Source organism: Eucalyptus grandis, chromosome 6 (assembly GCF_016545825.1).
Source record: "Eucalyptus grandis isolate ANBG69807.140 chromosome 6, ASM1654582v1, whole genome shotgun sequence".
NCBI classification, from domain to species: domain Eukaryota; kingdom Viridiplantae; phylum Streptophyta; class Magnoliopsida; order Myrtales; family Myrtaceae; genus Eucalyptus; species Eucalyptus grandis.
The window spans coordinates 10,439,624-10,466,980 of NC_052617.1; the positions used below are offsets into that span (position 1 = coordinate 10,439,624).

The 27,357-nt window shown below is 38.8% G+C and overlaps 1 long non-coding RNA gene and 1 pseudogene across 1 annotated transcript; one reads left to right on the forward strand and one right to left on the reverse strand.

The window, feature by feature from the left end:
- The first annotated feature begins 444 nt into the window (after positions 1-444).
- LOC120294779 lies at positions 445-1,582 on the forward strand. Its single transcript, XR_005552073.1, has 3 exons — positions 445-1,178; positions 1,215-1,336; positions 1,486-1,582. It is a non-coding gene; the product is annotated as an uncharacterized LOC120294779 (long non-coding RNA).
- Positions 1,583-14,855: 13,273 nt separating this feature from the next.
- Positions 14,856-19,777, reverse strand: LOC104451406 (annotated as a pseudogene).
- Positions 19,778-27,357: the final 7,580 nt, after the last annotated feature.

The following is a 27,357-nucleotide window of genomic DNA, read 5'->3' on the forward strand; positions in this document are numbered from 1 at the left end:
CAAGCATCATGAGATGACTTGCATATTTAATAAGAACGATTGGACCTTGTTATTGGGATAGGTGAATTCTTATAGATCCATCCTCCGAAGGAACCGGACATGATAATTTTTCATCATCCGGCTCGAGCATCCACAGAAACAAAATGTAGGTGTGATTTCTATGTTATGTATGGCCGTGCCTAAGGGCATATCGGTTGAAGTAGATTCTTCTTTTTGATCAATCAAAACCCCTTCCCAAACTGTACAAGCTTCTTCCAAAGCATACGGCTTTCTGGATGTAAATGATGATATCTATGCCTCCACACCTGTTAAAACTCTTGGGCTTGCGCATGGATTTAAGGGGAGTTAATTTATATGTGGATGCATCTGGGATATTCAAACTTGCTGACTTTGGGATTGCTAAACATGTGAGTTTCCACCTCTTCACTGCAAGACTACGAGATCTTGTAGAAATTCGTTGCTAATCTGTGGTGCATTCTAATGTGAAGTCAGGGAACTTGGGTGACTGCGTACTTCTCATTATTGGTTTGTGGCATTTCATCTGTGCAAAAATCTATTAGATGGATGAAATGTTATTGAGTAATTTTCATCACTTTTTTTCCTATTGTTTTGGGTAAAGTTACTATGTTGCATAAATGAGAAAAGATTTCTTGCTGTAAATAGATGCCAAAACCTAATGAGAGTTCTTTCCTTTTCTACTAGTTCCTAAAAAGTTTCTAAGAGTGTTAGTGAATAGAACGCAATACCTTTGGCGAAAGGTTGTGGTGTTGTTTTTGCTGCTCCTCTGCATTTCAGAAGAAGGATTGAATTTAGTCAGAGTAAAGAAAGGCCTCCTTCCTAACATGGGGTAAATAGAAGCGTATTGGTTCATAGAACGGAATTCTGGACGGTAGCCAAGGTATTGTTGCTCTCTTTTTAGTTCTCAAGCATTTGCTGAGATCATGTTGTTGATTGCTTCATGGTCTTTTTTCTCAATAATGAGGTAACATAAGTTGAAAGTGGTTGATTCAGTTATCGATCTGATCTATCTATGTCTATAAAGACGTTGCTATTTTATCCAGTGTTCCATGAACACACCAAATAGTCTTCAGCTTTACTATTACTGTACCATTTCTTAGCTAACCGGATAAGCAGCTTATCGCTCCTTGAAGGGAAGTCTAAACTAGATGGCCCCAGAGGTACTCTGCTTTTGTGAACGTTAATATATCCTGCAGCTCATACAATCCTTGATGGTGAATAATTACAGCACGGATCTCAATCGTGCTGCCAACATGTGGAGTTTGGGATGTACTATTACCAAAATGATTACTTGGAAACCTCCTCGGAGTATGAGTGGGTAAGTATGCTGCACTGCTTTTTCATTTTCTCTGTTTGTCCTTCCAGGTAATGCGCTTCCAACCTATTGGAAGTTCGGGCCGTGCGCATTACCATTTGGTGTGTGATCTGCGTCTTGAGTTTCTGTTTAAGGTTGAATCATTAATACAGGCTCAAGTTATATTTAAGGTGATGCGAAGTTCTCCAGCAATCCCTGAGATGTTATCTGCCGAGGGAAAGGATTTTGTGTAGTGATGCTTTCGAAGACAGCCTGCGGAGAGGCCTTCTGCTGCCATGCTACTTGAGCATGCTTTCTTGCAAATTTGAAATTGCAGATGACTGACTTATTTCAAGTGTAAATACGTTGTCGCAAAATGGACGTTGTCCTGTAAAGTTCTATATTTACTAAACCAAAAGGATCACACGGTCCATAGATGTGATGAAGTACCTATATATCGACAAAATAGGACACATGCTCCTCTTGCATGGTCTGACTGGCAGCATATCGATCTAGGCAATTTGACAGTGTTGCTTAATCTAAACCTTTTACTGTAGAGTGCATTCTTACCAGAAACATTTTGCACGAAGTACATTTATTCATCAAAATTGAATGGTATTGATTTGGCTCCAAATAAGCAACATATCGAGAAACACAAGCAAGAAAAACCAAAAAGAAACAAGAAAAAGAAAACCAAAGCGATAGTGCATCGAATTCCTAAACTCATTTTGAAAGCAAATACTTAGGGTGCGTTTGGGAAGACTTTTGGGGAAAGTCCTTTAGAAAATGTAAAGGCCTTTGAGCTGAAGGGGTTTTTGGAAATGCAAATTGTGTTTGGTAAATCTTATTTGTAAAAGTCCATTATAAAATATGTCTCGAGCAAAATAGTGTTTGGATAAATTAACTGCGTAAAAGACTTTTGTCATTAAAAAAAAAAAAAAGGAAAAAAAAAAGAGAATTGGCTGGTTACCGCCGGCGAGCGGCCGGTCGGGTGAGCGAGCGGTCCGACGAGAGGCAAGCGGTCGGCGGGTCGCCGCAACCGGATCGGCGGCCGGCGACCTCCGCACGGAGGTCGCAGCGGCGGGTCGCACGACCTTCCGGCGAGGTCGCGACCCCCTGATCGTCGCGCCGCGACCTCCGTGCGGAGGTCGCCGGGGCCGCTCAATCGGTTGCGCGACCCGATCGCTCGATTTGGGTCGCCGGAGGTCGCGCGGCCAGATCGGGTCGCGGCGACCTCGGGGACCAGTCTGCGCACGATTTGGGTCGCCGGAGGTGCCCGGATCTGGGTCGCGGAGACCTCCTGATTGGGATCTGCCCGGGCGTCGTAGCGTCGCCAAGGTTGCGGCTGTCATCTGCGACCTAGATTTGGGTGGTTGCCGAGGGTTGCGGCGGTCGCGGTGACGCGACTCGCTCGCGGGGTCGCCGAGGTCACGCGGCCGGCCGCCGACGGTCGCCGTGACACACCGGCCTCTTGCCGCCTCTGTCCAGCCTCGTCGCCGCCCCTCACGGCTCGGCACAACCGCCGACCAACCTCCAACAAAGAAGAAGGTGAATAGTTACGAGGACAAAACCGGAAAAACGAAATGTTAACGAGGACATTTATGGAATTTTTTTTTTTGTCTTACTCTCCATCAGCCTTCCGAGAAGGCTGAATGCCCAAGGCAGCCCTAGGGGTGCCTTGGGCTTTCAGCCTTGGGAAGGCTTGCCTTTCCCAAAGGCAAGTAGAAAAAGTCTTCCCAAACACTCTTTCCTTGGCCTAAAGGCCTTTAGCCCCCTAAAGATCCTTGGGAATGCAGTTCCCAAACGCAGCCTTAGTCGGTTTGGTGGGAGGAACATTGGCAGGTTTGGCAAACCTGCAATGTCTTAGGATTGCGGTAGTGAAGGGAGAAGTACCTAAGTTATGGGCATTGGAGGCTCTTGATTCTTCCCTTCGGCAATGTCATTGATCTCAACAAATACATGAGATTTCTCCGACCAGAGTGGCCCTCATCACAGTCACCAAATTCCGGTGAATCGAGACAAGCCATTGTGGTCTGCTTGTGAATGTAAATGGTCATGATGATCCAAGATTTGCAACTTCCGAGAGGAGAATCAACGTCGATTATTGCGATTATGCTCTTGTCAGGGCGGCAGGGGAAGGTCCTTCCCTTGATGGTTTTGCTTCCAAGTGCTGCTGCAAGTTTATCGTATTTTCCCCTTAAGGTTGTTTGCCATTTTGTGGAACGTTTTTAGAATGATATTGCATCCCGTGTCTATAAGGTGCAAATAGCCGATGAAAACTATTAAGAATATCTCACGATATTCGTTTACGAGATTTTAATGGGCTTTATATTTATATAATTTACCTTCACTTGTTCAAATTTTTATATTGAACTTTCTCTTATGTGCAAATAACATGAAATGTAGAGTAAACATGCTTCCCTTTTTCTTTTTTCTTTTTTCTTTTTTTTACGATTAAAGTGATTCCTCTACCCTAATGTATACCGGAAATATATGATATGAATGTTGTAAAGTGTGACAGAAAAAAAAAAAAAAAAAAAAAAACTCCTCGAATTTTGCAAAGTCGGGGATATAGCTCAAACTAAGCTATCACTCTTGACTGCATTGGATTCTCTTTTCATTTTCGTTTTCTTTTGTTCTTTTCCTCATTTTCAACCAACATCCTTGGCATAAGGTGCCTTTTCCCTTTTGTCCCTTCTCTCTCCCTTTTTTTGGTACAACTCGCTCTTTTTTCTTGGCTTTTTTTTTTTTTTTTGTGTTTTCTGCCCAAACCCTTAATGAAGACAACTAAGTGGTATTTAGTTTTCCAAAGCGTAGCATTATTGAGCACCATCATGGACCATCAAGTTCGCTAAACTCAGTCATCAATTGACTAACTATATTGTTTAACAGGAGCTGCACCAACATGGCAAGAAAAAGATAAACAAAAACTCAGGCAAGAACTCGTTGGTTTTCAAGACTCCGTCATAAATATTGACGAAAAGAAACTATGAATATGTGCTGGATTTTTCTCTGCTGCCGTGTCCTCTTTGACCCACTTTTGACCCAGAATTCGACCATTTCCAGCTCTCCCTTTCTATTCCTTTTGGTGCTTTCAAACTGCTAATTTCCTTCTTTCACACGAAGGAATGTCGTGTTGAAAGTGGCCTCCTTTCGGCCAACCAGAAGGAGGGAACGGAAAGGACTTTACTTCGGAGCGAGCCACATCCAAAACTCTCATAAGAATTCCCATTTAAATTCGCCTAAGGAAATTCAGAGTCGGGTTGTGTAATAGGTTGCTTCACAAGACTTGCACTCTTATTAAAAGGGTTAGTGCAATCACAATATTGTGAGATAACGAATGGATATAATAACGGGTCGAATTATCAGTGGATTTGATTGTTAATTTTTATGAAGATGTGACTGAAACCTTTGAACTCGTAACAGTAATTTAACTTAAAGTCATTGAGTTATTACGGTCTTTAAATCATTATCGCGATAATTTTTTTTTCTTTTCTTTTTGATCTAAGGATCCAAACTATGTATGAAACCGGTCTCGTGATTGGGAAAACACGAATTTAGCATATTAGACATTGCTCCTAAATAATTTTATGCGCATAGCAAATAACAAGTACATGCATAAGTTCAGGCAAATAGCTCTTTAGCGAATTGACAATGCAGAAATTGAGAGAGAATATGAAGTGATCTTTGCACTTTTGAAACTTTGTTAGTGTACATTCTAGTAGTTTTCCCTTGTCAAAATATACTGATTTTCAACTTTCGTTGAGATGTCGCACATTCAATTAGGGGAGAATATGATCGATTGTCCTAATTAGCCAAGTCACAAAACCAATCATATATTTAAATAGTTCAGAAATCTTGATGTTCATTCTAATTAACCATCGCATCAAATAATTTTCCCTAAACTTTTATATTCATAGTTACTGCTTTTCAGTTCACTCTTTGAAAGATTCCCATGATCTTTTAAATAAATTAAAATACAATTCAGGGTTAGTGGTCGTAACTTTACGTATTAGGTATATAGTTTAATGCTCATTTTGAATGAGGGCAAATGGTCACCCGTTTACATTCACGTGTTTGTCACATTTTGATGGGAAAATGGGAACAAAATGCAACTTCAGAGGCACAGGATGCAACTTTCTAAATTTCCATTTTCAAATGCATTAGCTTAATATGAGATTTCTCTTCTCGTTTCCCCAGTCATCTCTTCTTAATCATCCCGGTGCAAGGACAGGACTTTCCCTGGACAGTGATGCACAACAACCCAATATCATTATACTGAAATGAATCTGTTTCCTTTGATCATGGACGATTCTATGTTCCCGAAATCGGTGGAATTTGAAGGGGAATCTCTTCCGCTCCATGTATCTATCATCTTCAAGTACTCGAACTGCAGAGGGAGATGCCCCTCTACTTCCACTTACTTGTTTCCATCTTTCAGCTGTACGTTCTCATTCCTCTGTAATATTATTTGCCAAAGCATAGTAGAAAACAAAATGATGCACAATTAAGATTTGTTTGGAAAGTTCACACCTCGATCAATATTCGCTTCTAATTGATCTAATTCGATCAATTAGAAGGGGATCCATAGTCAAAACGTCCTCATTCAGGATATCTTTCTCAGCTTATGTGTTTCTTTTATTGGTATATATGATCACATTTTTTGCTTATCATAATATTCATGCAAAAATTGACAGCCGGATCAAATATATGCGCACTTCTAGACAAGTATATTTGAAGGAATTATATGCGAAACAAGTTATATCGGGTTGAATGATCTGATTGTATATGGGTGGACAAAGCTATAAGATGCAATAACCTTCTATGAATTCTCTTATGGTAAACATATGCATGTGCTTTAATTTTCTTTTTACTGAGAATATACGTGAATAGTTAAAACGGTGGGTGAGGGTCGAAACGTAGCATATTGTAGAAATTTGGTTGGTTTCTAGAAGTCCTCCGCTTGAAACCGGGGGACGAACAAATTGAAAGAAACAAGGGTGAATAGGGAGAAAATCGACTTGCGTGAATAAAGTATTGTTTGATCAGGATTGAAGACTTACGACCAATTCCGAAGTCTCTCTCTCACGCATTTAAAAACATAAAGAGATGATAAAGAAAAGACGGAGACATTTCCTGCCTGCGTACTTAGCAACCGTGCTGTTGTCTCTTGTTCCTCTTGATTCTTCACCGAAAGCTGTTTATTCCCATTTCCAACAGCAGGCCAATGCCCTTGTTTCTCTATGAATTGGATTTCCGCCTTCAGCAAAAGGAAGACTCTTTGCTGGATTCCTGGATGCTGGCCAGTGCTTCGGAATCTCAAGAACAGCTTCCTAGTTCTACTTCCTGAGGTGCATCTTTGCCACTTATATGCATCTGTATCTTCTCTTTCCATCCTAACAGGTATGTTGCTATGTCTTTGTGTTTGTAATCTTCCATTTGTAAGAATCAAATCCTTATTTAACTGGACTACTTCTCGTAGGATATTGATAGCAACAATGCCCAGAGAAAAGGATCCATTTAGGGGCATGTGACAATCCTCAGTCCAAATAATAGAAAGTGGAGGTGCTACTGTGGACAGGAGACTAGTGGAGCTGCTACAAGGATCAAGGCTCACTTGGCTGGAATTGCGGGCTTTGGCATTACAGAATGTGAGAAAGTTGATGTCCATGTAAGAGTAGGAGCCAAAGTCGCACTGATGGCTAAAAGAAGGATGGACTCGAGGGACCGAGATGTATCTGAGGAAAGGATTCGAGGAAATGTTAGAGCAGCTCCGACCAGCACGTCCCATTCGCCAAATGTGGAGGGCGGAACCAATTTACAATTTCCACAAGGCATGCTTTTCCAAATTACCGCACAAAATGGGCAGTTTAGTACAGTAATTTTTATTATTTAATCTTAATTACGGTTTTAGGTTTAGTTTTAATGTTCAAAGATCCATTTCACGACATGCCAAAGCAACCGGCTTTTCTGCACCCGAAACTTCAAAATGTTCCTCAGCCAGCTATATGAATCCAACTAATGCTGTCGTGTATCTCAATCAATCACCAGGTGAGCCTCCTTCGACACCACAGAGTCGTGAATTGATGGAAGAGATGGTGCAGGAGATAAGGCCGATCGACATTGCAAACCACCCACTCGATGGTGCAACGAGTTACTATAGTGCACCTCCCCCGCCAAATTCATCCTTCCCTGATGTACTGTTGACTTCTTTTATCGAGTCTCTTTACCTTGAGACATCAAATGCACAACAGAATCCAGGTGCGTCATTGCTATCACCAAACCGTCAGCTCATTGATAAGATTTTTCAAAATGAGTTACAGGGGTCCATTTTGCTTGGTCCCGTTGCATCAGATACTCAACTCAGTAACATTGCCACCACCAACACTCCCCAGCATTCTAGTCAACCAATTCAAAGCGACAGCCAGCGTGGATATCGTGGTTTATCTCCTCCACGGGCTTCCATGGACATAGAGCCACCTATTACATCACAACCTTTCAATGGACCTCTTATTGTCGAGCCACTCAATTCCCCCCTCCAGATTCCAGAGGACAGCATAAATACAATGAGCCCATCGACATTAGAAGGTATAAAATTATCGTTTTATATTAAATGGGTCTCGTTAAGTTAGTGTCCATCACACTTATTAAGTATACTTGATAAGGAAATATTTTAATTCTCAATGCATTGATTATACATAATACAAGAGAGACGTGCATTAAGACTGACAACCTTTACTTAATTGGGTGTTTAACAAGTGTCGGGGGCATTTATTAACATAATCCATATAAAATTGATCATTCACTTGATCTCTCTCTAAACCTCATGTTGCTTTGTTACGGGGTATAAGAATGTTTTGATCAGAGTCTAGTGCACGAAGTTGTGGCTTATAAATTAGGGATGTCGAAAGGCACATCAGCACAGACATCAGCATTCCACTGGGATCGATTTTTTGAAGTTGGTAATTCAAATTGCTTTGTGGATCGCAATCGGCCACGTAGATCCAGAGTAACAAGTGTAACCAACACTGTTCCGCATTCTAACGAACCACTTCCAAGCTACAATGAAGAATCTAGAAGTGAAACCAGTTCGTTTTCCCTGCTGAATTCGGGGGGCACATATCCCGCGACTGCATTACAGCCTGCGGGGGGGCCTCATTTTTTCAAGGCAACGCATGCCGATTCGCAAGTTTTGGAGGGTGGAGCAAATATGGCGGACCCATCATCATCACAAGGTATGTCTTGATTTACATAAATAAGTACTGTCACTCCTAATGAATCCTAGATATTCCCAGATTATCTTACTCGAGTGAGCATTGATGCTTTCATTGCAGAACTTCTTTGGATTATTAATTCTCTCCAGTATAGCTCAAATTGATCCCTTTCCATGTCCAGTCATTTCCTAATTACCATGGTATCTTTGCATATTCTATATGTCCGATGCCACTTTTACTGCATGGTTTCTTTCCTCAAAATATTTAACTTATGTGAATGTTAATTTTCATTGCAGATGTTTCCGTGATCAAGTTCTAGATGTTATTTTACCTCTAAGCGTGGCTTGATTTGAAAGTCCCATTGTTGATTGATCTTACTTTTGAATATTTTAGTGCAACCAGTTTTGGTGCCCCTCAACATCAAAGTGTTCGGCATCAATCCATTAATCATGAGACAAGGAAAGCCCAACAAAATCCAACCATGCCATCATCATCATGGAAAAACCATTCAGTCACGTGTCTCCCAACAGCTCTAATGGACATGGATCCATGTATCCTATCATCATCACAAACTCCGAATTATACTCCTCCACCTCCTCAGATTCCACCTTATGGCACGGATTTGATAGGTCCATCGTCATTATGAGGCAGGTGGTTATTTACCTAAATTAATCGTTATGTATCACCATGTTACTTTAGTAGGAGCAGCAAGAATGCTATCATGAGACTGTAACAGATGGATTTAATTGCAGAATTAGATATGAACAAGGGTGCCCCTATGAAGAGTCATCTAAACACAGGAAACTACTTTGAAAAGAATGTAACTTTGAAAACTAAAATAAAACGACTGTATAGTAGAGAAGCTGACATAAGGGATGCATTAGAATTTACCGCATCTCTATCCCTAAAGAAGCAAAGAATGGAAGTTACGAATTGGTTGGCAGATGTGGAGAAGCTTAGAAATGATTTTCATAGTATTGAAACAACAAGTGAGATTTTTTAACGCCACCCCGGTAGCTGGATATACTAATGCAAAAAGAAGAAGACCTTATGGGAGATGGCATATTCTCAAAAGGACTATTTGAGGCAAGAGAGACCAAAGCTAGTAAATTATTAGAACGAAAGTTGGTGGGAGAGACATTTCAGAAAAATACAACAAAGATTTTGGAGTATCTAGTAGGGAATCAAATATTCCAACTAGGATTTTATCGAATGGGGGTGTTGGTAAAATGACTCTTATGGTGCACATTCATAATAGGCTCCTCGAAAAAGTAAATTATAACAATGTGTTGTGGATCACTGTGTCACAAGATTTTAACACACAAAAATTGCGACGGCATTTGGAAAGCTCTAAGTTTAGGCATACTACGAGAAAATGATGTGAGGAAACAAGCAGCGATGTTGTCCAATTGTTTAACGAAAAGAGAGAAGTCTATAATATTCCTTGATGATGTGTGGGAACAGTTTGATCTTGAAGAGGTGGGAATCACAATTAAAGCAGATAGATTTAAGTTGGTTTTAACCACTTAATCCTTTGATGTATGCTATTAGATGCAGTGTTAGGAAAAAATAAAAATTAAACCTCTTATCTCCAAAAAAAAGCCGAGACTTTATTTTGGAGGAGCTTGATGCAAAGTTGCACTTAATTTGGAACTGCAGGGTCTAAATACTACCTTCCACATCTGCAAGAGATTGATATATCTCAATTTGAGGAAATGGTGGGGATAATAGCAGCAGTTACATCCACACAACCACATCTGCCCCGGACTTCCCTAGTTTAGAAGCGATTTTTGTTAAGTTATGTGATAAAATGAAAAGAGTGGTGGAATTAGAGTAGATGTCCCACTGCCCTAATCTGAGAAGAACTACAATATGCCTTTGTGAAAACATGTTGGAGATAATCGGAGCTCCTCCCTTATACGTGCTAGTTGAAGAGATTTCTCTTGAATCTCTTACCATAAAATATTGAAATGACATAAGAATGTTGTTTCCACATGAGTGGCTGCTCCATCTTTGAAATCTTCAAACTATTGAGGTCCGCCGCTTCAAAGGAATGTAGGAGATGATGAGCGGAGTGGGACAAGGCCAAGAAGGAAGTATAATGATTCTTGTAAACATGACCCCTTCATCCTTCGAGCCTTCTTCAATCTCTCTCCCAGACCTGATGCGCTTGTACCTATATGATCTACCCCAGCTGAAGACCATATGCAAAGTCCCAATAAGCTGCAATTCCATGGATGATTTGAGTGTGTACAAATGTCCAAAACTGAAGAGGATTCCTTTGCTGTTGTGATTACATGAAATTGAGGACCTTCCGCATATTTGGGTGGAAGATGAGAAAAAGTGGAAGACGCTGAGGTGGGATCATCCCAATGCTCAAGCTATTCTTCAACCTTATCTCCGAAAAGGAAACACACTAAAAGTCCTTTGTGATGAGATAGCCGGTGTCCTCCAAATGCTATAGGTTATGAGTTTAACTGATATTACAATTGCTTCACTTCTTAAAGGTCGTAACAAAGATGTAGCTTTTCTGTCTATAGTCAAGCAGCTCTAACAGCGGCCGTTTGCAGAGTTGGACGCCAAGGGAAATGATCTCCCGCGACTCTGCTCTTGAAGAAAGCCTTGCTGCTCGACCATGCTTTCCTGCAAACTCGACTCAACTCAAATTGCCGTATGAGTTGACTCTTTTCGTGTGGCCATGCTTTGTGTATCTTGAACGCGGTCGAATGTTTTACTGACTACTGGAAATGAGTCATCTTGGAGGACTAGTGAAGAGATGATGCTCTGTCGTGCAGCCCTCTCAGTATATTTTCCTTGTCAGATTAGATCCTTGCAAGCAGTTGGTTTGGGTGAAGACCACTTATATTCCAGAAATGTGGTGTCCCAATTTTTTGCCGCTAGCTTATGAGCCTGATGTCTTTTAAATTCCTTATGTAACTTTATCAATAAGATTATGATGGAGTATATCAAAATACAAAATGCAAGTTCGTGATGTTATGCGACAGAAAATCACAAAGCTAGTGGTCAAAATTGACTGTCAAATGAACTAGCCTCAAGTAACCGTAAAGCATTTCGATTTTTTTAAATGAAAACGCGTTCATATATGAGCTGAAAAATGGTGTTTGGCGATGAATGCATCTAGTGCATTATAGACATTTGTAAAGAAAAAATAAAAAAGGACGACCAAGACTAAATTTCTTTGGGAGGCATAAAAATGGGAGCAGCACCGTTTCATTTTCAAAGCCTGACAGACAAATTGCAAAGATGATTGCGGCTCGCTCATTATGTACCACTTTAGAACTCCTTGGCAAGACCAGTTTTGGTTCCCTTCATTTGAAAATCAATTGGATATTTCAACGAACATCATTGATATCAAGAAGTCGAAATGAAAGAAAAGGAAAAAGCAAAAAAGTAATTTACTTTTAATCGGAAAAATATAATGAGCCGCGCCACATCTTCACTTTCACCTGGTTAGACAATCACAACACCGGCTAAAGGCCTCAGTGAGCTTTCCGAAATGTTTGGGCATTTATTTCGAAAAAAAAAATTCAGATTACTTATTGTCTAATTGAAAATGTTTAGAACCTTATGGTGGCTGCACCAGAGAAAAATTATAAATGTATTGCTGCAAGTTTTTCTTTCAACATCATTTTTTTTTTTTTTTTTTGTCGCACTATTTCCGCCCCTATAACTAAACCCACCCAATTTTTACCAAAAATATAAAGTTACCCTCTATCATTCAATTGCAATTTAAATTGGTGATCCCGACTTATTTACTTTCCTCTTTTCAATTTTTCTATATATCTACTTACCATAATTAATAATCTTATATATTTAGTTTTTGTTTGTTGTAGATTTTCCACATATATTAAAGGCACTATGTTTTTTTTTTTGATGGATAATATTTCCATATAAATTTTTTTTGTCGGAAAGAGAAATTTCACAAAATTCTAGTTCTTTTTCACCTTGTCCATCATATTTATGTCATGAGTTATGCTGAAGAGGATACAAATTCGATTACTTGTTTATGCATACAAAAATTGTGAAGAGCTTTTTTTAAGATCTTATAAATGAGAACATCATTATATTAAATTTAACTTGTGTAGACATTATTTTGTGTCTTTCATGAGTCATAATTAGTCATTCCGTCTTTACTTGGTGGCTTTTCGTATATATAGTTTATTTACACATAATTTGTGGTAAAATCTCTTTAAAAGAATATTACTTCACTGATACTTATGAACGTGACTCTCCACTTATTAATCAAATTATTCATAAGAAATTAATCATATGATGACTAAATAATTTGATGCAGGGTTGACACTTGATCCGTTGTATGGGGACCACTTAATATAGCTTTGACTCTCTCTCTCTCTCTTTTTCATTTGTGAAATTTATCCTTATTAAAATAGAATTCACTTAAAACTTTTGTTGCAATGAGTGCAGTGCTTCTGACAAATGCTTCAACATCAAACGTAAAATAATTGTTCTTATTCTGTTTTATATTGATATATGGATATCCTTACTCACAAGATGCCGATTGGCTTCCTTATTGATGAACGGGTTTAGCAATGGTGGATACTGTTATTTGCTTGAGAGTAACACTATACATTATTATCCCCAAAGAAGATCTACAAAAAAATTATATAATATATGATGGAGCACGCAATCTTTACTTGTAAATTAATAACCGGATGACGTGAGATAAAGATAATATCCGGGCATACGAGAAGAGACTAGAGGACGATAATTTATATTATGGTCACTGCAAGAAAGAATCCAATAAAACATTAGCACAGATCTACCGCGGGTGTTACTCAACAAGGAGGCTGAAGAAGGGAGCAAGAGGACAACTATTCGGTGAAAGGTCCCTCAAGCTGCTCCTTTGTCACCGACTAGTCTCGAATTGGTGATATGGTTATTGCCTATGTAGCACGGACACTCTCCGGAAGCCTTCGTGTCGTGTCCGACACTCCGACACGTGTCCGACACGTCCCGACACGCTCCGACACGCGGTCAACAAGTGTCGAAAAATCCGACACGTGGTCAACTCTTTCCGACACGCTCCGACACGCGAGTCCAGAATTCCGACACGCGATTCCGACACGCATGGGGTCAATTTTAAAAATTTCTAATACTTGAGGGGTCAAAATATAAATATACACAAAAGAAGTAATAAAGAAGTAATAAAATTGCTATAAGTATACACACACACGGGGTCAATTTTTTTTCAGTTTTATTTTTAGAATTGTTTTATTTTTTAAAAGTCTTTTACTCTGAAAGAAGTAATAAAAAATGCTATATATGATAAATAAATAAATTTAAAAATATCATTTCAGCATTTTTCTTTAAACAATATTTTTTCCTCTAAGTTTTGTGTATTGTTGTAACAAATTAAAATAATGAATGATATTATTTAATATTTTTGTGTAAATTAATTCTAGGCTATTTTTATTATTATTTATTTATGTATTTATATATATAAATATATTTAATATATAACGTGTCGGAACGTGTCGAAATTCTCTATTTTTAAGAAATGACGTGTCGACGTGTCGTGTCGTGTCGTGTCACGTGTCACGTGTCCGTGTCGGTCTTCATAGGTTATTGCCACGACAAGAGCGGTTAACATCGCAAACTTCACCGTCTAGGGATTAAGTTAAAATGTTGTGTTTGGTACTTTTGGTGCTCTTATACTTAATAATAAATATGTTACTTATTTTATCAACTAATCTACCCGAACAATATGCTAATATTAGTTTATGTTATCTGTTTTTTTGGCAATAACTTGGAATAAGAGACAATAACAGTATAAATTCATCACTGAAATCTTTTTGTTTAATTTTTTTTTCATTTATTGGTTATTCTTTTAGCAATTACCGAATAACATCATTCAAAGTTCAAACCATGTAGTGCCATATCTGTATATATATTTTTTCAATTAGTTTAAGCCAATGTGCATATTAACATACATGATTTCACCGCAAAACAAGTAAACGTGTATTTGAATAAATTGGAAAAAAATGATAGAAAAATTGCTTTTATATTAACAACATTTACCAGGTAATACAAATTAAAAATAAGTACTAATTTTTTTAATGTGCATTAAACATTTCCAATACCATATCTTTTCATTTTACACATAAAATGCATAAACATTTAGAGAAGAAGGAAGATAAGAAAACCCTTAACCAAAAGAGCATCTCTATTTGTCATAAGATAGAAAGTAAACATCAAATTTTAGATAGTCCTACTGTAAATACTTATATTGCAAGAACATTCATAAAAATAGACCATAATGAAAGACTAAACAAGAATACGACAATTGATTTATATGAAGTTTCAGTATAACATTATGCAAAAATTTTATACATGTTATGTGGGATCATATCAAATAAAAGGAATTTGAAGAAGTAAAAATCTATGCAACCTACGGGTCTTTATTTACTACACATTCTACAAAAATATGCAGTCATAAGCTACAATCTGATGGAATCACCTACCAATATACAAAGTGCTATTCACATCATAGGAAATGTTTTCTAGCAATCGGATGGCCTGGAATATTTTGGGGGCAGAGTTGGACACCTCTCATTCATATGAGGGTATGGGTCCATTGTATTGTATCCTGGCAGCTCCATTCGATACCTACCTCGTATTTGACAGAATGGAAGCTCGGCATCTTCCCCATCATTGCACAACTTAGGCAAGCTTCTTGAATTATTCTTGAAGAACTTTAGTGAGTAAGCATCTTTTATCTGCATAAAAAACAATGCCATTCTCAAAATGCCCAATGAGACTCCTCATGACAAAAGTCATGCTTGAAGGGCAAACTAGATTATAGTTCTCTCAATCTTTGAAGAAAGCGACATCCATCTCTAGATAGTAAGTTCAAGCAATTAGTGTCAGAAAGATAACCCAACTAGGGTCAATCAGATTGCACTTACAGTGAACTCCGTAACTTGAATGGAGCCAGAAATTGGATCAAAGAGTCCTGTTGCTTTGTACATTTCAAGAACAAATGCTACACATGAGGCAGACTTCCCATCGCTGTATACCCAATCGTCTTGCTTTGGAATTGTCAGCAGTTCAGCAAAAGATGAGCCCCTCATTTCAGTTTCCACTAATAGATCCGGAAGATCCAAGCCCTGTATGCAACCCAATTCTAAGGTAGCCATAAAGTAAAGGAAGTGTAATTACAACCGTATAATGTGTTAACTGAATGTCATTCCAGAGACATTAGATTCAGTTACACCTAAGTGTGAAAAACAAAATGCATAAAATCGCTTGTTGAGTGCTTCATTCCACATGTTCGCAGCATAGACTGGTTGCATTTGGTTCCATACCGTCATAACAGAAGCAACCTACAATAATACAATGCTTTCTATAAAACAAGTGAACCATACTCCCATCACGCAAATAAAGCACCCCACATGGTAAGCATATTACATGCATCGTCAGTCGGGCTGATAGCAACTCTTAAGAAAAGACGAACAAAGTCTACTATTTTGCTGTCTCAGTATCATATAGGAGGCCATAAAAAATGAATATTTGTCAAACCAAGTGTCAGATTCTTTTACATAATGTTAGCATTCAATAGTCACATGCTAATCTGCTATTTGGTGAGATCACTGTCCAGGTTTTAGCCTTTTGTTTTGCTCAGTTGAATTCATTCAAAATCACGGTGTGATTGTCTGATTCCATCTAGACCATGTTGTTAGGATCTGACACATGGCATCATTATATTTCAGGCTTATCAAAGTACGGGTAAATTGCTGTTTAGCAGTCAGGTTAAGAAGCATAAACTATTTTGTATCCAACATCTAAGAATCTTAAGGCATCTATAGATATACCTTGGAAGTTACACAAGGACTTAGTGTTAGAAAGATTGTCTTAAGACAAACTGAATGCACCCATAAAAAATTTTTATAAACACATATGCACATGTACAATCTCTGTACCACATGAGCATCCAATGGCGGTGGAAAATTTGCATCGATAGTGTCTATCCAGCTAAAAAGCATGTTGTGATAACCATATGGTTTCGCATTCATACTCTCTGCATACTCCCAGGCAGCAGTCTCATTAAATTTGGCTCACATATCAGGATGCAGTGGAAGCAATGCAATGTGGGATTTGAGTCATCTTTGTTAAGCTCAAACTCCCACCATTCATCCCATGGTAGCACAGCAATGACATCTTCTCCCTGCAATGATAAGAACAAAACAGAAATTGCATTATCTCAGACACTATGTCGGACTTCTGCAGCACCTGAACCCTTTACCAACACAAAGGAACAGAGCATGTAGCAATAACCCAAATGTGACCTTAAATTTGTTAATCAAGGTCTGCCTCAAGTAAAGGACATCATTTCGTCAAATTCTAACCATAATTATCATCAGTAAGTTGCCAAGTCATGTGTAAAGATGGTCTTGAAGTTCAGTAGAAACAGTTCAGACACTGTATTTGCTACGTTATAAATATGATGATGCTACAATGGAGCTTCTAGTAGAAGCCTAATTAGGATCTGCTGCAGCTCAACATGAACCTGAAGCAGCATGACATCATTTACTTACTCATCCTCTCTTACAATCAAAAGTTTCTACGGGAGCACAAAAAAGGAAAGACCTGTCTTATTAGAGAACATAAGATGAGCAAGGAGATTTAAGAACATAGGGGCATAACTAAAGCACACCTAATATGCAAAATGGAACAGTCTCAATGGGAACCATATTTGTGAGAGAAGAAGTCCATGATTCGACAAAAGTAACATTTATAAAGTAATCGCACAGGAATACAATGCCCCAAAAACCTAAGGGTTCACAAAATGTTACAGAAACACGGCAGGGAGCCTACTTGTCCTTCTCAATATGTACAAGACCACCCTTTGATAATCAGAGGACATTAAAGCAGTGTTGTATGATTGTCTTTAATAATGATAGACAGATAAGCATAGGGAATTAAGGAGGAGGTGGAGAAAAAATAACTCAAACAACTGGTGGGGGTGTTTGAGATGTTTGAACATTTGTCTGTTGGATATCCCCATAAAGGAACAATGGGGACAGTTATTGTGAAAGACTGGCATACTTACAGCCATATTAATACTGTGTCTATGCAATTGGTTTAAAACTTTACTTCACAATTACAATTGCAGAGACAACAACAGGCAGAAAGATTGGGTGAAATGTCAAACTTCGAAAGCAATCCGTCAATGTATGAAAAAAAGGAACAAAGAGGAATAGATAAAATGCTTAAAAACAATCGCAAAGTAATCTTTTTTCTCCACTACTCAATATAAAAATTAGCCCTTCAAACTGAAAAAGAAACACACTTACATGCATAACCAACCCATATCCGTTTCCAAATTACCTGTTCATTATCATGTCTGGATTCACAAACCCAAAGCTTTCCTTCAGAATCCTTTAAGCACACAGCTGTGTGACCAGCATATGCACCACTGACCCATTTCTCTAGAGTCTCAAAACCACCCCACCTCCCACGAATTTTGGAAATTGCAAGGAAGTCTCCAGAGCGGATATCATCAATGCTGATGTTTGTAACCCAAGGCTGGGGACGTTGCTCAAATGAAGCTCCCATATGCTTCTTGAGAAAACTGATGTTAGATTTCTCCCCCCACCTGTATTTGAAAACAAGGGAAACACATCCCACAATGCTTGAAGGTCCCTAGCATTGCGGCTTGCATCAGAAAGATTGACACTACTCTGCTTTTCACCTGTAATTGAAATAATGGAAAATCCAAGTGTAACAACTCACCAATATGCACATGCAAGAGCAGAAGAGAAAAAAGATAATTGCAGCTTACATATTCAAACTCAGCTTTTCCTTCCTACTCTTTGAACTCGAATGTGTGCTCATGAGATAAAACATTGTAGTCCCATGTCACGCGGTATGGGGTTGCCAAGACATAAATATCCATAAATGTCCAGCTATGGGCTTTGCTGACCTGGATGAGCAATCCAAACTCATTGTTACAAGCCGGATACCTCCAACTAGTTGTTAGTTTCCATATTAAGCAGAACCAGATGCAAAAACAAGGACTATCAACATGAGGTAGTACCCACCTAGACTGGAATTGCCTCCATAAGATAAATTGATTTTACATCAAACGAAACAACTGTACTTGTATGAGCAACCATATCACTAAATCCTCCTTCCACCACTTAAAAACCTAGACACAAAAAACTCAAATGACCAACCATGGTACCACCAATTCGTAAAGCTTAATCAAGTACAAACAAGTAGATGAAAGGAGAAGAAAAGAAACCACAGCAAGTGACAAAATCCACTAGAAACATATTGAAGCAAGGCGCTTCAGTTGATAAGAAATGGACCATAAGTAGATAGAAACTTAATCCAGTTCAGTACTTTTAGTCCGTTAGAAAAAAATTAACCCCAAATTAACCAAGACAGAAAGCTCAAACCAAGTACCGAAGTTACCAAGAATTAATCAGAAACTGCCAAAAGCTGGCAAACGATGGCCATTAGAACCCATCAACAAACTGCTACAGCCTCACATCTCCCATAATTATCACAAAATCGAACAGCAGCGAATTGAATCAAGCAGTGACAGTAGATCAGAAAATCTCAAAAGCTCATGAACAGTGACCATCTCTCCGCATTACCAAACCGCCACAAGCTCAATACTCCCAAAATCATCCAGAATCACACTCAATCACAAGGATGTCCATTCCGTTTCCCACTATTCACCTAACAAAAACCAAGACTTAGAATCATCATTCCATTCCATTCCACCGTACCAAACCCGACATAATAGTCGACCAGAAAACCTCAAAAGCTTGTGATCAGTGACCACAAGCTCAAAACCCCCAACAATCTTCCAGAGTCGCACTCAAAACCAAACAGAGACTAAACCAATGCGACGCGATAAAGCTAAAGGACGGACCTTGATGTGAAGCGTGCCTCCGCCGAACTCGCTAGCGGTCTCGTTGTGGAACTCCAACCAAGCGGTGTTGTCGTAGAAGCGAGCTCCTTTCCACGCCAGAGAGACGTTGGAGGGAGAAGCCGCGCCGACGAAGGCGGGCAACAGGTGCAGGGGACGGCGAAGGGAGTTGAGGATGGGCCAGGACAGCTGCCTTGGCAGCAGGGGGAGTACGTCCTCCGGGTGGAACAATAGCTTCGCGGCTCGAGAGCGCGGGGATTGAGCAGAGAGAAGAGCGTGAAGAGGAGGAGGAGCAGGAGAAATGGCGGATGAGAAGCCATGGAGGTAGAGTCACCTCCTCGTGACAGTCCACTCCGTTGGAGTATAATTGGAGCTAAAATTATTCTGTATTTTTATATTAAAAATTAACACCTCCAAAAATCTTAAATAATACCCATTATGACATCTAAATCCGTTTTTTTTTTTTTTGGTGTCAACGGAGATCCTAAACAATGCTTGTTGTAAATGGGTATTGATTTCACGTTGAATAGAATTTAGCATTTTTAGATTAATAAATTTTAGTGTTTTGCCGACGTAAAAAATGGTTTTGATATATAAAATGGTTGAACTCTACCACTTCGATACATTTTAGGATCGAGTAAGCCCAAAGCATTTTGACATCCTGTTTGTACATGAGTTGAAAGTTGATAATAGCAATGGGACGCTCATCGAAAGCAGCTCTGCATTGTCAATAATTTTAAAAAAAAAAAGAGAAGAGAATTTCAATTCCTTAGGAGGAATTATACCGAAAACATACATGTAAACAGGTTGTGGTGAAACGACAGTGCAGAAACTGAAAGGATATACACACTCACTTTTGGGCTCGTTGCTCTACATTCAAATTGCTTTCCTTTGTCAAATTATCCTGATTTTAAACTTTTTTTAAGGGAAAATGTCACAAATGGTCCCTATAATATTATTACTTAATGTGCAATTTGGTTTTCGAATTTGATCGCCAATTTAAACTTTCGATAAATGCCCGATTTAGTCCCCGAACTTTCAATCGGTTTAATTTGGTCCATGAATTATTGATAAATATCCGATTTAATCTTTTGTTACTATTTTTCCTTTTCTTTTTTTTTTTTTCGTTACTATTGAACTTTTCTTTTTCTTTTTCTTTTTTTTCGTTACTATTTTTTTCTCTTTTTTTCTTTATTTTTTATTTTTCAATTGCTTTATTATAAGCAAAAAGGAAAAAAAAAAAATAGTAACGAATGACTAAATCGACATTTATCAATAGTTCATGGACCAAATTAGATATTTATTAATAATTCATTGACCAAATTGAGCCGATCGAAAGTTCATGGACCAAATTGCACATTAAATAATAATATATGAACCATTTGTGACATTTTCCCTTTTTTTTTAAAGGTCGCACAACATCCTTCTTCCCGGTACTATGAAAACTGTGGACGTGAATTTGAAAAATGCATACCCCACCAAAAATCGAGAACTTTCTTATGGAATTTATGCTACAACGCCCTTGCAACAAAAAATTATTTTGGAGGCCAATCTTACTTGATCCCATGTGCCCGATCTGTCAGAAGCATGTAGAGACAATAGAACACTAATTCACTCTCTGTTCATAGACGCAATTGGTGTGGGCCGACCCTGCACCACATATTCGAATCTCAACCCAACTCTAGACTGGAAGAATGGCTTTCAGAATTTCATACAAAATAAAACAAAATCACCTGATTTTGAGCTGTCGCAGTGCCGTCCTCTAGTATGTTCGAAAGCTCGAAGTGAGCAATGTCTTCGAGACCTCACTCCAGATCCGACGAAAATATTGGAATCAGCTTGGAGTATGCTGCGCAACTACAGAAATTGGAACCCCAAAGTTAAAAATAGCATCTCAGAGCAGATTTATCCTAGCTAGATCCCACTGGAACGGGGCACTTCGAAAATTGACATAGATGGGGCTTTCTTACCGGGCTCGAACGAAGGATTCATAGCCTGTGCCTACATGAACTCCTCCGGGATTCTCTTTGATGGCTTCGTAGGATCGGTTCGTGCCTCCTTTGCAGAGCAAGTTGAAACCTTAGCAATGGTCGAGCACTTCGCTTTCTCATGAACAAGTCTCTTTAGAGTCTGACTGCTTGAACGTGACAAGCTCCCTTCGGATCACTTTAGGTGGGAAGGAGCGCGCTCTTATCTCTCGGGCCCATGCACTCCTATTGCAGTTATCCCATTTGAGACTAGCCCATTGTAATAGAGATCTAAATAGAGCCGCCCATTGGATCCCAAAATCCATAGAGATATAATTTTACCTCAAAAACTTGTTAGCCCCCAATCCCAACAGGTCCTATGGGTTCTGCCCTGTCTTGGGAACCCTTTTGTGGGCTCAGATTTGCACCGTTGATGAATAAAGAAAGTTTGTTTCCACAAAAAAGAAAAAAAAAGGGGGAAAGTATATGATTATTAGTCCTAATTAGACAAGTTATAAACAAATCACGTTTTAAGTAGGTCAGAAATCTTGCTGCTTTTTTTTTTTCAATTAACAATCACATTAAATAATTATTCCCTATACTTTTATATCCAGCTATAGTTACTATTGTGCAATTTCCTCTTATAAAGATTCTCATGATCTCTTTAAATAGATTAAAATAAAATTGAGGGTTAGTGGTTGTAATTTTACGTTTTATGTAGATAGTATATTATCCTTTAGAATTGAGAGCAAAAGGTCACACCGTCGATGACGATATCCATGTGCATGTCACATTGTTATGGAAAAATGGGGAAATTGCAATAGTGGCACAGAAAATATAACTTTTTTAAATTTTGATTTTCAAATGCATCAAGTTAAAATGAAATTTCGCTTTTTTCTTCAATCGTCTATTATTAATCATCCTGGTGCAAGGACATGTTTTGTTGCTTCCCCCATTAGTTTTGCACAACGAGCCCATAAATATCATAATGAACCTATTTATTTGGATCATGCACGCACGAGTCTACACTCCTGAAATTGATGGAATTCCAAGGAAAATTTCTTCGGCTTCATATATTTATCATCTTCAGAGGGAGATGCCCCTAGTCCATTTACTCGTTTTCATCTTTCAATCATACATTCTCATTCCTATGACATCATTTACCTCACTTGGAAGAAAACAAAAGATACATGATTAAGATGTGTTTGGAAAGTTCATGCCTAGAACAAATTTGCTTCTAATTGATCATATTCGTTGATCAATTAGAAGTGAATCCATTTCAAAAAAAGTCCTCATCCGGAATCTCTTTCATATTATCTATTTTTTTTAACACTGTATAATTGTATATGCATATTTTCTTATTATCATAATATTTTTAGAAAAAGTAACAGTCAAATCAAAATATATACATCTAGACAATTAAATTTGAAGGATTATATGACAATTGAATTTTATTGAGCTGAAGTCTATGGGTGGATGTATCTGTAAGATGTAATAACCTTATATGAATTCTCTAATGGTAAATATATGCATATGCTTTAATTTTTTTTACTGAGAATAGACATTAATTGTGGATCCGTTGGTTGGGCTTCAAAGTGTAGCATCTTGTCAAATTTGGTTGGTTTCTAGAAGTCCTCAGTCTGAAACCGAGTGATGGACAAATAAAAAGAAGACGAGGGTAGTTGGTAGAAAATCGACTTGTGAGGTGGGCGATACCTCGTGTAGTCCTACTGTTATTTTAGCATTCTTTTGTCCATAATGGGACCCTTCGCTGTGTGACTGCTACCCAATTACATTTTTTTTTTCAATAAGGCCTATATTTTAGATTTCTGTAAGTCCCATAGCGTACTAATAGACCAAAGTGTACCGACATTTCATAATACTATTACGTGTCTTTGCCAACAGAAATGACCTTTTTCCTCTAAGTAGAGATTTTCTTTTTTTCTTAAGAATTGCGTGAGATATAAATTATGCTTCACCATATTTCACAGATCATTCTTCTACACATGCAAACTGCTATGCGTGCGGGTCATTTGCATAAATTAAAAATCTAGGCTTGAGTAGTTTTGAGAGGTTGCAAGATGTTCTATGGTCCTCTAAATAATTGAGCCTTTGTACTTGTGTTTTTGGGTCATTAAAAAAAAAAAATCTTTCTATAGCAACTTCTCAAATTGGTAAATTGTTGAAGGGATGATATTAAGGAGCAAATCGTTAAAATGGGGGCCATAATACATATGCCTAATGTGGCGCTACGCGTCAACTTGCTCTATCTATTTGGAGAATAAATTCGGTTTTCAACGATAAATTTTTTCCTCGAGTTGCGCATGCATGTCCAGGAAAAAATGGGAGAAAAGAGAGATACATTGTCCAACTAGTGCTAGAAATAAGAAAGGATTGATTTGGTAAATGACTTTACAAAACAATATGGTAAATTCTAAGTGTGTGTATATATATATGTCAAATCTCGAATATTGTACTAAATAAATCACTCTAAAAACTCAATTAGACCAAAGTCCAAGTGACCAGCATATGCCCCACTGACCCATTTCTCTAGAGTCTCAAAACCACCCCACCTCCCACAAATTTTTGAAATTGCAAGGAAATCTCCAGAGTGGATATCATCAATGCTGATGTTTATAACCCAGGGCTGGGGACGTTGCTCAAATGAAGCTCCCATATGCTTCCTGAGAAAACCAATGTTAGATTTCTCCCCTTACCCAGTATTTGAAAACAAAGGAAACACATCCCACAGTGCTTGAAGGGTCCCTAGCATCCCGGCTTGCATCGGAAAGATTGACACTCCTCTACTTTTCACCTGTAATCCAAATATTGGAAAACCAAGTGTAACAACTTCCAATATGCACAAAGGAGTAGAAGAGAAAAAAGATACTTGCATTGGCCTTCACAAGATAATTTGATTTTACATCAAAGGAAACAACCATACTAGAATGAGCAACCAAATCCAAATCACCAAATCCTTCTTCAACCACTTAAAACCCAGACACAAAAAGCTCAAGTGACCAACCATGGTACCACCAATTCGTGGAGCTTAATCAAGTACAAACAAGCAGAGGAAAGGAAAAGAAAAGAAACCGTAGCAAGTGACGAAATCCACTTGAGCATATTGAAGTAAGAACTGAAAGATTCCGTGACTCAGATTCCAACATAAATAAGTGGAATGAGAAAAGAGGAACAGTTGGGATCAAGTGCAAAGCCTGAACATTGAATGATAATCTCTAACATCCTTTGAATAATAAATTTTCTTTCACAACTCTATACATAATGGAATGACTGCACGCTTCAGTTGGTAAGAAAAATACCGTAAGTAGATAGAAACTCTATCCAGTTCACTACTTTGAGTCCATCGGAAAAAAATCAACCTCAAATTAACCAAGATAGAAAGCTCAAACTAAGTACTGAAGTCGCCAAGAATTAATTGAAAACTGCGAAAAGCTGGTGGCCATTAGACCCCATCAACAAACCGACACAATCTCACATCTCCCAAAATTGTCATAAAATCGAACTGCAGCGAATTGAATTAAGCAGTGACAGTAGGCAAGAAAACCTCAAAAGCTGGTGAACAGTGACCATCTCTCCACATTGCCAAACCACCACAAGCTCAAACCTCCCAAAATTATCCAGAATCGCACTCAAATACAAGGATTTCCATTCCGTTCCGTTCGGTTCCCGACTATTCAACCAAAAAAAGAAAAACCAAGGCTTGGGATCATCACTCCAGTCCATTGCTTTCCCCGTCATTTCCCAATTCCATTCCATTCAACCGTGCCTAACAGAAAACCTCATCTTCCAGAATCGCACTCGAAACCAAATAGAGACGAAGCCAAAGCGACGCGATGGAACTAAAGGATGAACCTTGATGCGAAGCGTGCCTCCCCCGAACTCGCTCCCAGTCTCCGTTTTGGAGCCCCAACCAAGCCGTGTTGTCATAGAAGCAAGCTCTTTTCCACGTCAGAGTGCCGTTGGAGGGAGAAGCGCCGCCGACGACGAGCCGTCGGACGGCAAAGGGCGTTGAAATTGGGGCGGGTCGCCCGGTGACCCGGATCATGTATCAAACTATCAAAAATCTGATATGATATTGTAGAGGGGAGAGGAGCGATTCGTTTTGATCGTCCTTGGACGCCTTGGTAATTACTAGTTAGTGTGCCTGGCCGAGTAAATGAAACATTAAAGCATAATCGAAGCTGAAAATATTCTGCATTTTTATATTTTGTATTAATTCCACTAAAAAAATCTTCAAATATATCTACCGTAGTGATATTAATGTTCTAATTTTTTTATAGTTAGAAAACCTTTAAAAAAAAACGTTTTAAATTAGTATTGATTTCACAGGAGATAAAAGTTAAAATTTTTAGAGGAAACCTAAAAATATTTTAATCATTTTAGTGTAGGGATCAGCAATTAGAAGTCTCCACAGATGATCTAACCCTGTGAGAGCAGATATACTTCGGGTTCATATGGTCTGTCCTTAAGTTCCTCAAGAGTGTCCCATCCCACCCTCTTCTATAGTCCTTTAAGACAGAGAGGGGAATTTTTCTTGGCCACTACCATAAGTCTTCCAATCTATACTTCTGGCTCCTCCTAATGGATCAACAACAGTTAATAAATTTGATCATTATGGAAAGCAAGAACTTAAATTTACTAAATAACCGATGCCCAACCAAGCTCGCTCTCGAACCGCAGTCATTAATAGCTTCAACTCCGCTTATATTGCTTTCCTGCCCTCTTCTATCGCCACGATGACTTTCACTATCCTGCTTTTTTAGGACTTAGATAACATCAAACATCTCCATCGCTGGATAAAAGTGGAAACCTCATAAAGAAACCAATGCTTTGAAAAACTCTTACTTATAACAAAATCAAGAGTATTCCATTAATGATGTACTTCTTAATTTTGTATGAAGAAATGTGTATGTCATCGGTATGGATTCAACATTTACCTCAACTTTGTCGTGTCCATGCAATCTTTCTTATTGTGAAACTGTGTCTTGAGCTTGAGCCCGTGTACAAGAATTTAACCCACGTTCGAAGAATTTATTGATCAAAGTCACGCACAAAATGCACAGTATTCTTTTATTAATTAATGTGCACGCAAGTCTTGGACTTTTCTCTGCTATCTCCTACTCTGTCCTATTATCATTTTTTCATTTTTTTTGTTCGAATACCCATTTTATCATTGATGGAGCTGAACGTCCATTTTTCACCTCCACACTAACCAAATCCATTAGCGCTGGTTTCGGATTCTTGCTCGATCAGCGAAATGGGAAAACTCGGCACCGAAGTTGGCGTCGGGAAACGGTGGCATTCTTGAGGCCTAGCCTCGAGATTCGTGTGGCATGGAGAGGGTACTTCCGTTCCAAGCTCTGCTGGAGAACGGTGATGCTCAACGGGGTGATCAGAGGCACAGGCATGCGGGCTTGGTGCAGGACAGGCAAAGGGGTCGCTTCGGATTGGAGTGAGCCGTTTCCGCCATTTTCATGGAACTGCGGGGGACGCTGGTGGTGATCTGGTTGGGGAAAGGATGGAGCGAGAGGAGGATGGTCAGGGACACGCATTGAAACCGACTCGACTTAGGGTTCAAGAATGGGTTTGCAAATCGGATTCGGGTTGCGAAATGGACCTGCATCTATCTAGTATGGAGAAGTTTTTTCCAGAAATTGTGAGACGATTTCGGGAATTTGAAAGAAACAGAAGGGGCCAGAGAATAGGGCAATTTTAATTTATTTTGGCATAACGTTTGAGCAAATAGTTTCTTCGCCTAAAGACTACCCTTTTTTCTTCGTAGATTTTAGCAAAGGAAGTCCATCTGCTCTTCGGATTCTCAGACGCTGATCACGTTTTGGGCTTCAGATTGTAAGAAAAGAGAATTTTGGGTGGCACTACTTAAGTCTCTTTGTGTTTAGAAAGGATTTCAAACATGATATT